Raw genomic sequence first — 14,841 nt, forward strand, 5'->3', positions numbered from 1 at the left:
TCAAGAGTCACTTCTGGCGTTTACAGCATTCGAACTGGCAACCTTCTGATTGCTGATGCAGATCCCGCACCTCAAAGCCACCACAAAGTGTTTACAATTATATCAGGACCTCCCTGTCTCCTAGGTGAACTTCTGTGAAGAGCCAAACTTCTCCCTGCAAACAAATAAAATGATATCTATCGATTGTGAAAGAATACACAAAACAAAGTGAAAGGTTTGGGGAATCCACCATATATACTTGGAAAACAAGGTTTGATAGGCAGGTCCTTACAGATATGGGCTCAAAACAGAACTGAAGAAAAAATTAAACATGTCTGCCATACAGAGTTGGTAAACAGGAAGTGACGTAATGGGATAGTGGAATTCTGGGAACTGGAAATGACATCAGATGGAGGTGGGATTTTGAGGACTGGAAGAGGAAGTGATGTTGGTTGACTTCTAGGAAATGGAAGTGGCTTTAAGGTGAGGGAAGAGGAGAGTTACTGGGCAGCGGGGACATCCAGGTATTTGAGGCCATGAACTGTCTTCCAAGCACAAGTGTGTAACACTCTATCTATCTATCTATCTATCTATCTATCTATCTATCTTATAGTGTCTTTATCTATCTATCTATCTATCGTCCATAGCAGATTGGGGTGCCCACCACTGCTGCATCTTTTTGGGATTTACGAGCACATTTGTTAAAGATTGTGATCCTGAATAATCCCAAATGCAGCCTGATGCCTAACGGTTTCCCTAGTAAATGTGTTCATCATCCCCTCATTATGCAGACTCCATTCTATGTTAAAAATTCCCATTGGAAGTTTTGTTTCTGCACAAATTCCTGAACAATGCAAATAAAACCAGATAAATATTTTCCAATCTATGAAGGCACAAGGCAGTAAACTAATTAAGAGTGTACCTAATCAGCAAGCAATCCAAAAGTGGCCTGGCTGATGAGCTAAAGCAGACAGCAGCAATGCAAAGGCTCATTAGATTACTATGCTGTTGGCACCTAAGAAGTGCAGAAGAGAAGGGCACATTGCCATGGCGTGTGTGGGCACTGTCCATGGAAATGAAAGTTTTTGGCTTGGGGAGAGGATGGTGGCAGTAAGGATGTGGACATTCTTATCCTTGTCCCTCTAATTAGTTGGTCACTTCACTGGGCACTCTTGGCACGGAGATGCTGTTAGTATACCAGGTGCTTGCTTTCAAAACCACTCTATTAAATGGACTGGCTATGGCCCCTGGGATACAAGCCTGCCTGTTTTAGTTTTAGCTAAATTGAATCACCTCGTCCAATGCATTCTCTCCTAAAATGTCTGGCTCTGTTCAGTTAATTCCTCTGTGGCTTAGCAACACTTCACGCTGGCAGTTTAGACTGTGTCGCCACACTGCCATCAGCAAACTGCTATAGGCATCAGAGTTGACAATTTACACGACTACGCTTCTTCATGTATATTTTTTTTATAAAAGTAACTTACAAAGCACAAGCACACATTCTAATTGTTTTCTGATTTCCACAATGTGCTCATTGATAGAATAAACACAGGGCAGTAGGGGGCGCAGTGGGCTGTTTGTTCGTCCTTTTTACAGAAACAGAAGTTAATAAAATATTCACAAACTGCTACTAACCTTCCTCTGCTCTGTTTCTCTTCTCGTGTCTGGATGTGACACTTGGTGCCACTGCTCTACTGCCAGGCTGCTGTCCCAAATATGCGAAAGTCATCTCAGATAAATGGAGCGTTGGAATCATCGGATGGCAAGATTCTCTCATGGCCAGTTCAGACCCCACCATAGAAAACCCAGCAAAGGTAGGCGGTCAGATGGAGCAAAAGTATGTTTTTGCTTGAAATTTTACTTTAGTAAATATAAAACACGCTATTGTCAAAAAAGTGTTTTTTCTTTTCCAGAAGTTACTTATTAAATATGAGTAATTGAGTTAATGTAATATATTAGTGCACACCTCTGGTTAAGAGGCTGAAATATTGTCTGACCAAACTTTATAAAGGACAAGACGAGTGATCAGATTGATTTGGGTGACTGTGGTACGATCGTTGATGGTTCAATCAATCAATCAATCAACATTTATTTATATAGCACATATTCATACAAAACAATGTAGCTCAAAGTGCTTTACAAAATGAATAGAGAAATAGTAGACACAATAAAAGATAAACATAAGTCATATAATAAGAATAATAATAAGAACATAGAATAAGAGTAAGGTCCGATGGCCAGGGTGGACAGAAAAAACAAAAAAAAAAACTCCAAAGGCTGGAGAAAAAAATAAAATCTGTAGGGGTTCCAGACCAAGAGACCGCCCAGTCCCCTCTGGGCAATCTACCTAACATAAGTCAAACAGTCCTCTTTGTATTTAGGGTTTTCATGGAAGGACCTGATGATGATGGGCACGTAGACTTCTGGCTTTCAATCCATCACTGTTGGAGCATCATGATGCTTTGAGTAGGTGGAGGTGGCACAGGCCGCCACCACAAAGAAACCGGAAAAAGAAACAGAAGAGAGAGTAGGGGTCAGTATGGATTTTAGAGCCACTCTGAATAGTTATTATGATGAATTGAACATACAGAGTATCAGGATTAAGTTAAATTGAAGTTATAAAAAGGCCATGTTAAAGTAATGTGTTTTCAGCAGTGTTTTAAAGTTCTCTACTGTATTAGCCTGGCGAATTCCTATTGGCAGGCTATTCCAGATTTTAGGTGCATAACAGCAGAAGGCCACCTCACCACTTCTTTTAAGTTTAGCTTTTGGAATTCTAAGGAGACACTCATTTGAAGATCTAAGGTTACGATTTGGAATATAACGTGTCAGGCATTCCAATATATAAGATGGAGCGAGATTATTTAAGGTAACCAGTGTAGTGACATTAAAACTGGAGAAATGTGTTCGGATTTTCTTTTCCTAGTTAGGATTCTAGCAGCTGCATTCTGCACTCGTTGCAAATGATTTATGTCTTTTTTGGGTAGTCCTGAGAGGAGTGCGTTACAGTAATCTAGTCGACTGAAAACAAAAACGTGAATTAATTTCTCCGCATCTTTCAGTGATATAAGCCGTCTAACTTTAGCTATGTTTCTTAAGTGAAAAAATGCTGTCCTAGTGGTCTGATGAATATGCGATTTAAAATTCAGATTACAGTCAACGGTTACCCCTAAATTTTTTACTTCCGTCTTAACTTTCAATCCTAGTGCATTAAGTTTATTTCTGATAACCTCGCTGAATCCATTATTGCCAATTACCAAAATTTCAGTTTTCTCTTTATTTAGTTTGAGAAAATTACTATTCATCCATTCAGAAATACCAGTAAGACATTGTGTTAGTGTATCGAAAGAGTCAGAGTCATCAGGTGCTATAGATAAGTACAGCTGTGTGTCATCAGCATAGCTGTGGTAGCTCACGTTGTAACCTGAGATAATCTGACCTAACGGAAGCATGTAGATTGAGAAGAGCAGCGGACCCAGGATAGAGCCTTGTGGAACACCATATCGGATATCATGTGTCTTTGAGATTTGATTACCACAACTCACAAAGAATTTTCTCCCTGCCAGGTAGGATTCAAACCAATTTAAGACTGTGCCAGAGAGGCCCACCCATTGACTAAGGCGATTTCTAAGAATATTATGATCAATGGTGTCAAATGCAGCACTCAGATCTAAGAGGATGAGAACAGATAAATGGCCTCTGTCTGCATTCACCCACAAGTCATTTACTACTTTAACAAGTGCAGTTTCTGTGCTGTGATTTGTTCTGAAGCCTGACTGAAAAGTATCAAGAATAGCATGTTTATTGAGGTGGTCATTTAACTGCATAATGACTGCCTTCTCTAGAATTTTACTTAAGAAGGGCAGGTTAGAAATGGGTCTAAAATTTTCAAAGGCAGAGGGGTCGAGATTATGTTTCTTAAGTAGGGGTTTAACTACAGCAGTCTTAAGACAGTCTGGAAAGACCCCCGTATCTAATGATGAATTTACTATGTCCAGAATATTGTCAATTAGAACACCTGATATTTCTTTGAAAAAATGGTTCAGGCGTCTCGGAAACAAATCACCGTGTTGATGAGGGAGGTCAGTGAAGAACGGCCCGACTCGTTCAGACTAAACAAATCGCATAAACGGTGGTGTGCAGAGGGACATATCAGAACGTTCAGGGCCTGAGACCTGGAAGAGGATGGACAACACTAGCAGAAAGCTGCATCAGGTTCCACTCCTGTCAGCTAAGAACATTAAAATGAAGCTGCAGTGGGCAGCATGTGATCACCAAAACGTGACAACGTGATGCTTCTGGGTTTGCTGATCTCTGCTACAACTTTCAGATGGTAGTCAGAATTTGTTGGAAACAATATGGATCTGGCGCAGTGGTAGCGATGCTGCCTCACAGTTAGGAGACCCAGGTTCACTTCCCGGGTCCTCCCTGCGTGGAGTTTGGATGTCCTCCCCGTGTCTGCGTGGGTTTCCTGCCACAGTCCAAAGACATGCAGACATGGCGATTCGAAATTGTCTCTAGTGTGTGCTTGGTGTGTGTGTGTGTTTGCCTTGTGCCCTGTGTTGGCTGGGATTGGCTCCAGCGGACCCCTGTGACCCTGTGTTCGGATACAGTGGGTTGGACAATGACTGACTGACTGACAACATGGATCTGTTCTCCCATCCAGCCTTGAGTCAATGGTGCAGGCGGCTGGTGGTGGTGGTGGTGCACTGGTGGGACAAACGCTTTTTTGGGCAGCTTTACTCCTCTTAATGTAAATTAAAGGCCATCTGTTGCTGATCATGCATATTTCTTTATGGACAGACATGCTCAGCAGGTCTTCAGGTGAATAGTTTATAATATATAATATAATATCCCATATTACAAAGCTTGCATCATTTAAAGCCATAAATGTGACTGTGACTCCAATGGGCTACACTGGCCACAAATCTCAATCCTGTAGAGCACCTCGAGGTTGAAGTTGGACCAGGAGGTTCGCAAGATAAATATGTGGCCGAAGAAAGCAGCATGAGGTGCGTGGTGCGACTAAATCATGAGGTGTGCGTCTAGCACCTCAGTGAATTTGTACATTTGTGCTGACAAAGGGGGCATACGAGGAGCTTGGAGTTAGGCGGTGGATGGTGACAAGGGCTGAACAGGTGGGAGAAATGAAGAACTGGAGGAATGTGTGTGGTGAACTGAGTAAGGTGATGGTGGGTACAGGAACGAGACCCTCCATGGATTGGTCAGACGCTCTTCGTGTTCTTAGGGAGGCCAGTAGGGTTTTTATTTTTCCGCGTTTTTGTATTTGTCAAATTATTCACTTGATTTTTCTTAATAAAGTCCCTTTTCATTTCTTTACTTTGGTCTGGCTGGTCATCACGTGGGTTCAGGATTGGTGCCCCTAAAGTCCACACGACACGATACATATGGTTGTGTAACATCGCGTCATATTATTTGCGGCAGTTTACATGCCTGATCAGGACATTTTTGTGATTTTTTTTTCACATGCAAGTCTTTACCCAGAAATCATATTTGGTCTTAAATGGGGAAATCCATCCATCCATTTTCCAACCCGCTGAATCCGAACACAGGGTCACGGGGGTCTGCTGGAGCCAATCCCAGCCAACACAGTTCACAAGGCAGGAACCAATCCTGGGCAGGGTGCCAACCCACCGCAGGACACACACAAACACACCAAGCACACACACTAGGGCCAATTTAGAATCGCCAAAATGGGGAAATTGCTGGGTCAAATTTTCCATAGAATCAGGAGAGCATCCATCACACATTCACATCGAGGTGGCACACTGGGGAGTGTCAGGGAGTTACATCTAGCAAAGACATTTATGTGCTGAACCTGCATAATCCAATAATAGACTAGAACAGAACAGAAAGCCTTTATTGACATCTCTCTATTATAAAAAAAAAATCCTGGAAAGGAAAAGCAGGGCGACGAGACGCTTAAAAGACCTGCGAGATGCAAATAATATCAAATAAGAGAGCAGAGCCAGCAGACACTCAGTCGTGTAAAGTCACGTAGCACACACAGATCCTGTGCTTGCAGCACATATAAAGCGTATAAGGACAATACGTTCTAGAGATGAAACGTCAACGACTAAGCAAAGAAGAAAGAGCAACGCGGAGAAAAGAGACCCAAAAGCGTTGGAGAGAAAAAAAGGCAGATAAGAGATTATGAAAGCATTGGAATTCGAAAGGCTCAGACAAACGATGGCGCGATACACTTGCAGAGAAAGGTGCAGAATGTGAAAGCAGTAAAATTAGAAAGTATTTCAGTGTCCCAGCCAGGCTGAAGCCTTTTTTGTTTTACGTGACTGTTAGGTCCGATTGAGGGAGGGTGTACAGCACGGAAGACTGATAGTGGGTATTGATTGATGCGGTAAATTGGGCGAGACCCGGGGGATGAGGGGTTGGAGAGGTGCTAGAAAGTTGTGTTTGGGGTTCCGAAGTCAGCGATTGTTCAAATAAAACTTTTGTGACACTTTATTATGTCAGTCGCTACAGTATCAAAAAAAGATAGTAAAGATTGCATTAGCGCAAACAAACGGTGATTAATTATCAGGATCAGGTGTAATTGAAAAAATAGCAGGAGAAAGCGAAGTCAGAAATAAAAAGCAAAGAGCAGTAAACAAAGTCTTTCCACCTTTGCATCATTCAATGCACAAAAGGCAGATTTACACGATAATGGACCATACGCTATGAGAATCTGTGGTCACGCAACAGTTAAAGCAACGACAAGTTTCATTTCAAAGAAAACACAACTCGGTCAGGTGTAGATTTATGATCATGGAGAAGCGATCACAACACGAGCAGCAGAGACACGAAGAGGCAAAAAGGACAGCGGCTGTACAGGCTTTAAAATGATCGACGCGGCCCCCCTTCACACCGCGAGCAGCGTTATACACCCTGCAAGAAAGACATTTAACCACGCTCGGGGCCGAAAATAAAGGACAAGTATTGTTTTTACAACATCACGTGAGACAAGGCAGTGAGCCATCATTTAAAACAAATCCATGGACATCTAACCTAGCAGTTGTTGGATTACTTTTGGTAGACACACATCATGTGCTCCCGGCTCTTAAAACAATGACATGCGGCAAGCAGAACAGGCAGCTCGCCAGCAGCAAAAAGACACTTAGCTCGCGTTCAGGAGCGCCACTCCAACTTGGTACAACAAGCAAACAACACTACTTTTGTGAAGAAAAAAAAAACAATACTACAGCACAATCCACACAAGAAGAACAACATAAAATAATAAAAACAGGGTCTTTAGGTGCAATGAGGAGCGTAAGCCTGGGATGAACCGCGGACTGGACACAAGTGCACTCTTACACACACACACACACACACACACACACACACACACCGAGTCTCCGGTTTCCCTAATCTGTTTTCCTTTGGGATGCGTGAGAAAGCCCCACACAACATACAGTCGAGGTTTGACCAGTGGACTCTGGAGTTGGAGTTTCTACAGCTCAGTGACTGCCATTTTGTACCTTCTTTTATCACACAATAGACTCGTAATAAAAGACGCACTTCAGCTGACACATTAAAACTCAATGCAGTGGTGAGGGCTTTACTGACACCAAGCGTTTCCCACAGTAGTGAATTCCTGTTCAGTGTGGTCCCTGGGCCACTTTCATGTCTTGCATTCCTACCTCATAACAGGAACAGTAACCTTTATGGAAGATACTGTATGTGAGGTACTAAGAAGAGTGATGCGGTGTGAAGTGTGTGTGGCGTGTTCGGGACTTGCTTTATGGCATGGCACACCACGGTGGTGGCTATGAAGAGTGATGCAGTGCAGAATGTGGCACTCCGCGTTTGCTGATAACTCTCCAGACTCCTATCAGATTTGTAAGATGGCATCAGTGCTTGGGGTCCACCTATTTGTCACCCAGAGCAGGGGTCTCCAACTCCAGTCCTGGAGGACCACCATGGCTGCAGGTTTTCATTCTAACCCTTTTTTTTAATGAGTGCCCTGTGTGTGCTGCTCATTAACTTCTTGTGAATTCATTTTAATTGAATTCCTTTTTAAGATTTATTCCTCTTTATTGCTTCATTTCTTCCCTTAAATGGCACCCAAATAGAAATGAAATGTGAAGTGAGGGAGACAACAGAAGACCAACTAAGTCAGGGCCTCAAACTCCAACCAGTTTCACTCCAACCTGCTGCTTAATGAGGCGCCCATTCTTGTCATTAATTAAACCAGTTCTTTAATTCTGTGGCTTGTTGCTGCTCTCGTGGTGCATTAGCAGACATTTCTGAAATTGCTGATTTTCTCTTTCTAAGAGCACTGGTCAAATGTTTTGGGGACCTGAGCAGATCGACATTCCTGAGCCCTTCATCTTTCTTTATTTTCAGATATTATATGGTGGACACCGGTTGTTTTGGCTCATTTTGTATCTCATTATTGTTTGGCTGCTAATTATGGAACTAGAAACAACTAAGGGGTCTGAGTCTTCAAGAGCAAGTCAATTCAAATTAGTTAAAAATAAGTTGATTACCAGCAAAAACAGGTCACTCATTAAGAAAAGGGTTAGAATGAAAACCTGCAGCCACGGTGGTCCTCCAGGACCGGAGTTGGGGATCCCTGACCCAGAGACCCACACTCAATAGTTCCCAATAGACCGATAAGTACATAACCCTGGAGTAGGAGCTGCCTACCAGGAACTACAAATGGCCCGAGTTCCTACAGTGGGAATGCTACAAAACTATCTAAGTTTCTAAAAGGTCTCTGGTTCCTGAAAAAGGTTCCTGTGGTGGGAAAGTCCTAAGGGGGTCTGTGTAGAGGCTGTTGGGTTAGTCTGAACAGTCTGCATGTAAAGGCAGCCAGAAGGCCAGATTATCTGCCTGAACAGGCTCATCTGACCGTTTTTCCTCACTCTGGGATAGCTGGCATGGCACTCAAAGCTGAAATCCACTATCTTCCCACATATCTTCCTACATAGTCATGGATCAGAAGCCAGTGTTAGGGTTGGGGTTCAGACACCTAAATTCTTAATGTTGCTATAAATGAAAATTGAAATGAGCCTCCCCCTTTTCCTCCCCTGCTTGTAATTTTCCTGTCCAGGTAACCGGGACGCAAAAGCTCCGCTGACGCACACCAATGATGCATTCGGCTTTCCGAGGCTCCGCTTGGAATCGTCTCAACATTTCAGCACTGCTGCTATCTCCTGGGCAATCGGCAGCTTTAATTATTCGCATACATTATGAACGGGAATTAAAACTGCTTCGCCGCATTAGCAGTCCAAAAGCACTTTGAGTTTAGAATATTATGTTCCAGATTATTTTTAGCCACCTTTAAATCTTTGGGTATTTTCCCTTCATAATACCAGAACACTAACTATGCAAGTGATAGATATTGAAAGGTTGGACTGCGCCCGGGGAACACAGGACATCTTGTGGGTGTGATAAAGCTCAGTGACACAGATGGAGGCACAAATGGCTCCCCTCATTGGACTATTCGCACTTAAATAGCCCAAGACAAGGACTGTCGGCAGCTGCCCTCCCAATCTGCCGTGTCTTGTGCGTCGTCGGCTTGTCGGCAAAGCTACAGAATGAAGGCAGAGCCATCCTTTGGAGGCTCATTCAATATTTTCATTTGAGTGTTGGACACACATACAGTAGCCATCGGGTGCGCATCTGCCAGTCCATCACTAAGCATAACCTCTAGCAATTCTGCCCAAGGCTGTCTTGAGAGAATTCTGTATACAGGGGGCAGGATGTCCCAGGCTCCAGTTTCAGTTGCCACCTGGGCAGTGCACAAAACATGAACTACTGATGGCGCTCTACAGCAAATTGTTAATCTGTTAGCTTTTTGAGCCCACTTTTCCACTGCACAGCAGCAAGGAGCTGAGGACTATGGTGGCAGCGTGAGGTGCAAGGCTTGAAGCAACAATGCATAGAATGCCAGGCCACAGTATCAACTAAGAATCCCATATCAACGTCGTCCACATATCTTTGGGGTTCTCAACCCTGATAAAACTGATACAGGACTGGCAGCAGGAGGGGTGATAGGTTCACTCCATTTAGAAGTGCCCTGCCAGGTTTAGTTCAGATTGTCTAGTTAACCAAACACACACACACATAGAGACAGAGACACAGGGAGAGGATGAATATTCCACACAGAGAGTGACCAGGTCTCGGGAGCTATGAGGCAACTGCCCAAATCGCTGTGCTGCCATGATGCCCCCCAAATTATGTCTTACAATAGTTAGGACCATTACAGACCCACAGATCTTTAGACTTTAAGATAACTGGTCGATCATTCAATATGATGACCACTATTGACATGGTGAAAAATAACTCGCCTTCCTGAACTGAACTGATACCCTCCTTTACAGTTTAATAGAATATTTGTGTGTGTTTTTTTTTTTTTTAATATAAAATCAAACAAACAAACAATCTTGTATTGTCAGCTCAGGTAGTGTTCACATACAGATTTAAATCTAAGTTCTCTCTCTTTTTTTTTTCTTTTTTTCAGAGCTCATGGCGCTTACAGCAGCACTTACGTGGTGACCTTTGATATTCATTAGACCAGAGCTCGCTTTGCCTTGACCACTCAGACAAGATCAGCTATTATTTGCCTTTGCACCCTGCACTGGTCATTGTTCCTTGAAAACTTCAAACAGCTTTGATGTGGGAATGTCAGTCGTTGTCCAACCCACTATATCCTAACTACGGTTGGGGGGGTCTGCTGGAGCCAATCACAACTATCACAGGGCGCAAGGCAGTAACAAACTCTTGGCAGGGCGCCAGCCCACTGCAGGGCACACACACACACACTCACTCACACACACACACACACTCACTCACACACACACACACACACACGGGACAATTCAGGATCACCAGTGCACCTAACCTGCATGTCTTTGGACTGTGGGAGGAAACTGGAAACCCACGCAGACACGGGGAGAACATGCAAACTCCACGCAGGGAGGACCTGGGAAGCAAACTCAGGTCTCCTTACTGCGAGGCAGAAGCGCTACCACTGTGCCACCGTGCTGCCCATGTGGGAATGCTTGGGAGAAGAAGCATGCTCACGTGTGGTAATCTTCATGCCGATTTCGATGTTTAAAGGTGGGTTTCTAAAGAGACGTGCACGCCGAGTGTTTTATAAATCAAGAAATCCCTGAGTGCACACAGTTTGTCCATTTTGTTCTTATGCTCACATAGTGCATAAAATCCATGAACAGTTTTAGAAAGGAGGACCCTGGTCTTTAAAACGTCACCTGCTCCCTTCCATCTCTGCCACTCAATTTGTAGTGCCCCCTTCTGGTGTAACTGTACAAGTGCTTGTAGCCAGGCCTAGTTTACATGTGAGCTCAGCAAGATGTGCCAGAAAGAATGTTTGGTGGGCTGTGAAATGAGCATTTCTTTACCTTCTGATCAATTATTGATCATTTCTTACACATCTTCCTTTTGTATTTCTGGCTTTGCTTTAACTGCGTCCTTACTTTGGTGATGTCATCACAGTGCCACTTTGGGTATGCTGTGCCAAAGTCATCACCATGCTGTTTACTGCTACAACACCTGTTTGTTGGCCACTTGTTTTCCAGCGGCGTGATATTTGACATTATCAGTTTTTAAGTTCTGCTAGTTTTTCAACAGAAAAAGGTTTTACTGAACAAATTCCCTTGATTAACATCTTTAATGGTTTCTGAACCACTAGTTTTGACTTTTGACACACTTTTTCTAGTTCCAAAGCCTGTACTTTTCTGTCCAACCTGATTCCTTGACCTTTTGCTTTCTCAAGGACAGCTCCTTAGGATTTTTCATCTCCTGGTCATTCTTTACCATTTGAGTTCCTTTTTGCCTCTAACAAAATGAATCAATTTCTTTTCTAGCTAACACTGCAAAAATATGTCCCACAAATCTAAAATCTTTGTCACATGAGCTAGTGTTTAGCCATCTTCAATGCTGTGACAAAGAGAATGTTACCAGGTGCAACGGAGCCAGCAACAAAATGGCCGTGGCCAGCTAAAAACACACACCATGTAGCCATGACCACACCGACAATAAACAAGAACATAAATACAAATGACAATAAAAATGAGTGAATGAATAAGTAAAAAGCGAGAAAAAATCTATACTGTCCAAACTCCTAATTCATAACAAGCTTTCTCCTTTGCGATGTTCCATATAATTTATAAAATGTCCATGTCTGCACCTTTTCTCCCAAAATATTTTCAATTTGATATCTACCCTTTACATTTGATGTCAAACAGCTGCATAATCTTAACAAGCACTGGCTGATTATATCAGAAGGTTTTGTATATTCAAATAATTTCTATCCGTTACATCAATTCAAATATTAAATTGAATGCTCAAAAGCAGATGAACGGCTCCACGAGTTTCTTGGCAATCTGCCACTCCGTCTGCACTAATCCCACCTTTCAGCGATTGATTTGCCCTTTGCCGACTATCTCTCACCTTTATCCTTCCACGTTGCTCTCCATTGCTGCTACAAAGCCTTGGGCATTTCTTAGTGTCAGTTTCTCCGATGCAGCTCTGACATTTCCACAATCAATTTCTGATTTTGTTTGTCCCCGTGTATGTCAATAGACCATTAACTGGGGATTCAATGGTACGCTTCAAATCTGTCACTCGGCCTCAGAACACGTTTATAAACAAGTAGACGGTGCCTTTCTTTTGACAGCAGAGTCAAGGCCTCAATTTTGAATTCAATCATGAGACATATATCCCCTTCACCTGTCACCCAACACATAAGCACCTTCTTCATTCTTGTTGCTGTGAATAATGGTGTTATTCTAACTAGCACAAGTGCTTCAACACTCCTGGAGAGGACAAGTTCCAGGATAGCTGACCACAGATCAGTCTTTAAGAGGAGGGTGGCAGTTGTTGTTAACTGTTTCCTTGAGATAGACACAGACCATCTAGAATGTCTTCAAGAAATGTGGACAACATGGCAGCAAATGTAGGAGTTCTACCTAATGGGCCAGCGGTGGCACAGTTGTGTCTCGATCTTTGTGTGCGTGAAGATGACCTCTGTAGGAACTCAATGCTAATATTTTGATACTTGAAATTGTGATTTGCACTGTTGGAGCAAATGAAGAGGTGAGTTCCCAAACCTGCTAAGTACATTTTTTGGCAAATGTTAGGTGAAGCGTGGTTGTGACTCATCAAAGGGTCGGCTATGTGCGTGGTATTGAAGTGGGCTTCAAAACCTGCTAAGTACCAAAATATAGTGCTATAAATTTTGATGCGAGTTCCAAAACCTGTTAAATACATAACCATCTTAGTTCCAAAAGCTGCTAAGAACACCAGCCAATCATCTCAATATGCCACACTCACAGGTGCTTAACTACAAGTCTGCAACTGCAAAAGTCTGCAAAGAAAAGCTCCCATTTCACTTGACAAAAGTTCGAGTGGCGGAAATAACAAGAAGCGACATAAACATAAAGACCACGTATTTGGGCGACTTTTGCAGTCACACGATTGTGAAACGTGGCAGCAAAATAAATAAACTTGGCAGCTGACCCACTTCCACTGAGTTGTTGTGCTAATCCAGGAAAAGCAAAGGATGTCGAAATGTTGCTTAGCAAAATGGGAGTCAATATGGACAATCCACAATCAGAAAAAGTTAGAGTTCTACCTCCCAATCATTGGCACAGCCAACAAAAACACTAAACCAATGGCAGACAGTGAGACCGAAATATATGATGAAGTCGATGTAGAATATTGACATTCTAGAGATTGCTTATAACTTGTTTAATTTACTACTTAAATAATGCTTAACAGGAATTCATGACTTTTACCATTATTTTTTAGCTAAATAGTTTAGAGACTAAAAGCTCTGTATTTATTTTGTTATATAATAAAAAATATTTCAAGATCCAGAGCAGTTTCGATGAAAGTTTCTACTTATAGGTTTATGGAATAGCATTGATTTAGCGTCAAAACCTGCTAAGTACGTTTTTTTTCCTATTTTTTACAAAAATGTAAAATATTCAGATTTCTGAGATGTCCAGCAACTGACCTTCAGTAATGTAACAACCATCCATCCATCCATCCATTTTCTAACCCGCTGAATCCGAATAGGAGCCAATCCCGGCCAACACAGGGCACAAGGCAGGAACCAATCCTGTGCAGGGTGCCAACCCACCGCAGGACACACACAAACACACCCACACACCAAGCACACACTAGGGCCAATTTAGAATCGCCAATCCACCTAACCTGCATGTCTTTGGATTGTGGGAGGAAACATGTAACAACCAACATTCTGCAAAAAGAATTTTAAAAATATCATTTCAAATACTTAAAAATTATTTTTCTTCTTTTCACAAAAAGTTGTCTCCTGTACTTAGCTGATTTTGCAACTCAGCTCTTCAAATACACTTGACCTACTAGCATAAAACAAGAATAGCAAAAGACTGTGTGCTGGACCTGAAGCAAACATCATTTCATCTGAATTGGAAGTACAGGAAAGGTCTGGGAAGGCATGTTGGCACAGTGGTTACTGCTGCTGCCTTCAGGGACCCGAGTTCAGTTCCTGTCGGGGTCACTTTCTGTCTGCAATCCTGGTAGTTTTACTCCCACATCCCACACACATACATGTTAGGCTGATTTGCTACTCCGAATTGGCACAGCGTGTTCAATATGCCCTGCAAGGACAGGCACACTGTCAAATGTTGGCGTATCCCTTTAATATATTTTAGCCCCCATGATATCACAACAAAATTAGGCAGATAGAACAGATGGAGCTTGGATTCTGCCAAAGTGATGTACCACACCGGCACATTGTGGGTGGATAAGGAGTCTGAACAATGTACACAGTTATTCAGCAAAACAATCGGCAGGAAGCAGTCTGAAGACTGAAGACCCTAGTCACCA

This window comes from Polypterus senegalus, chromosome 17 (genome assembly GCF_016835505.1).
Source record: "Polypterus senegalus isolate Bchr_013 chromosome 17, ASM1683550v1, whole genome shotgun sequence".
NCBI classification, from domain to species: domain Eukaryota; kingdom Metazoa; phylum Chordata; class Cladistia; order Polypteriformes; family Polypteridae; genus Polypterus; species Polypterus senegalus.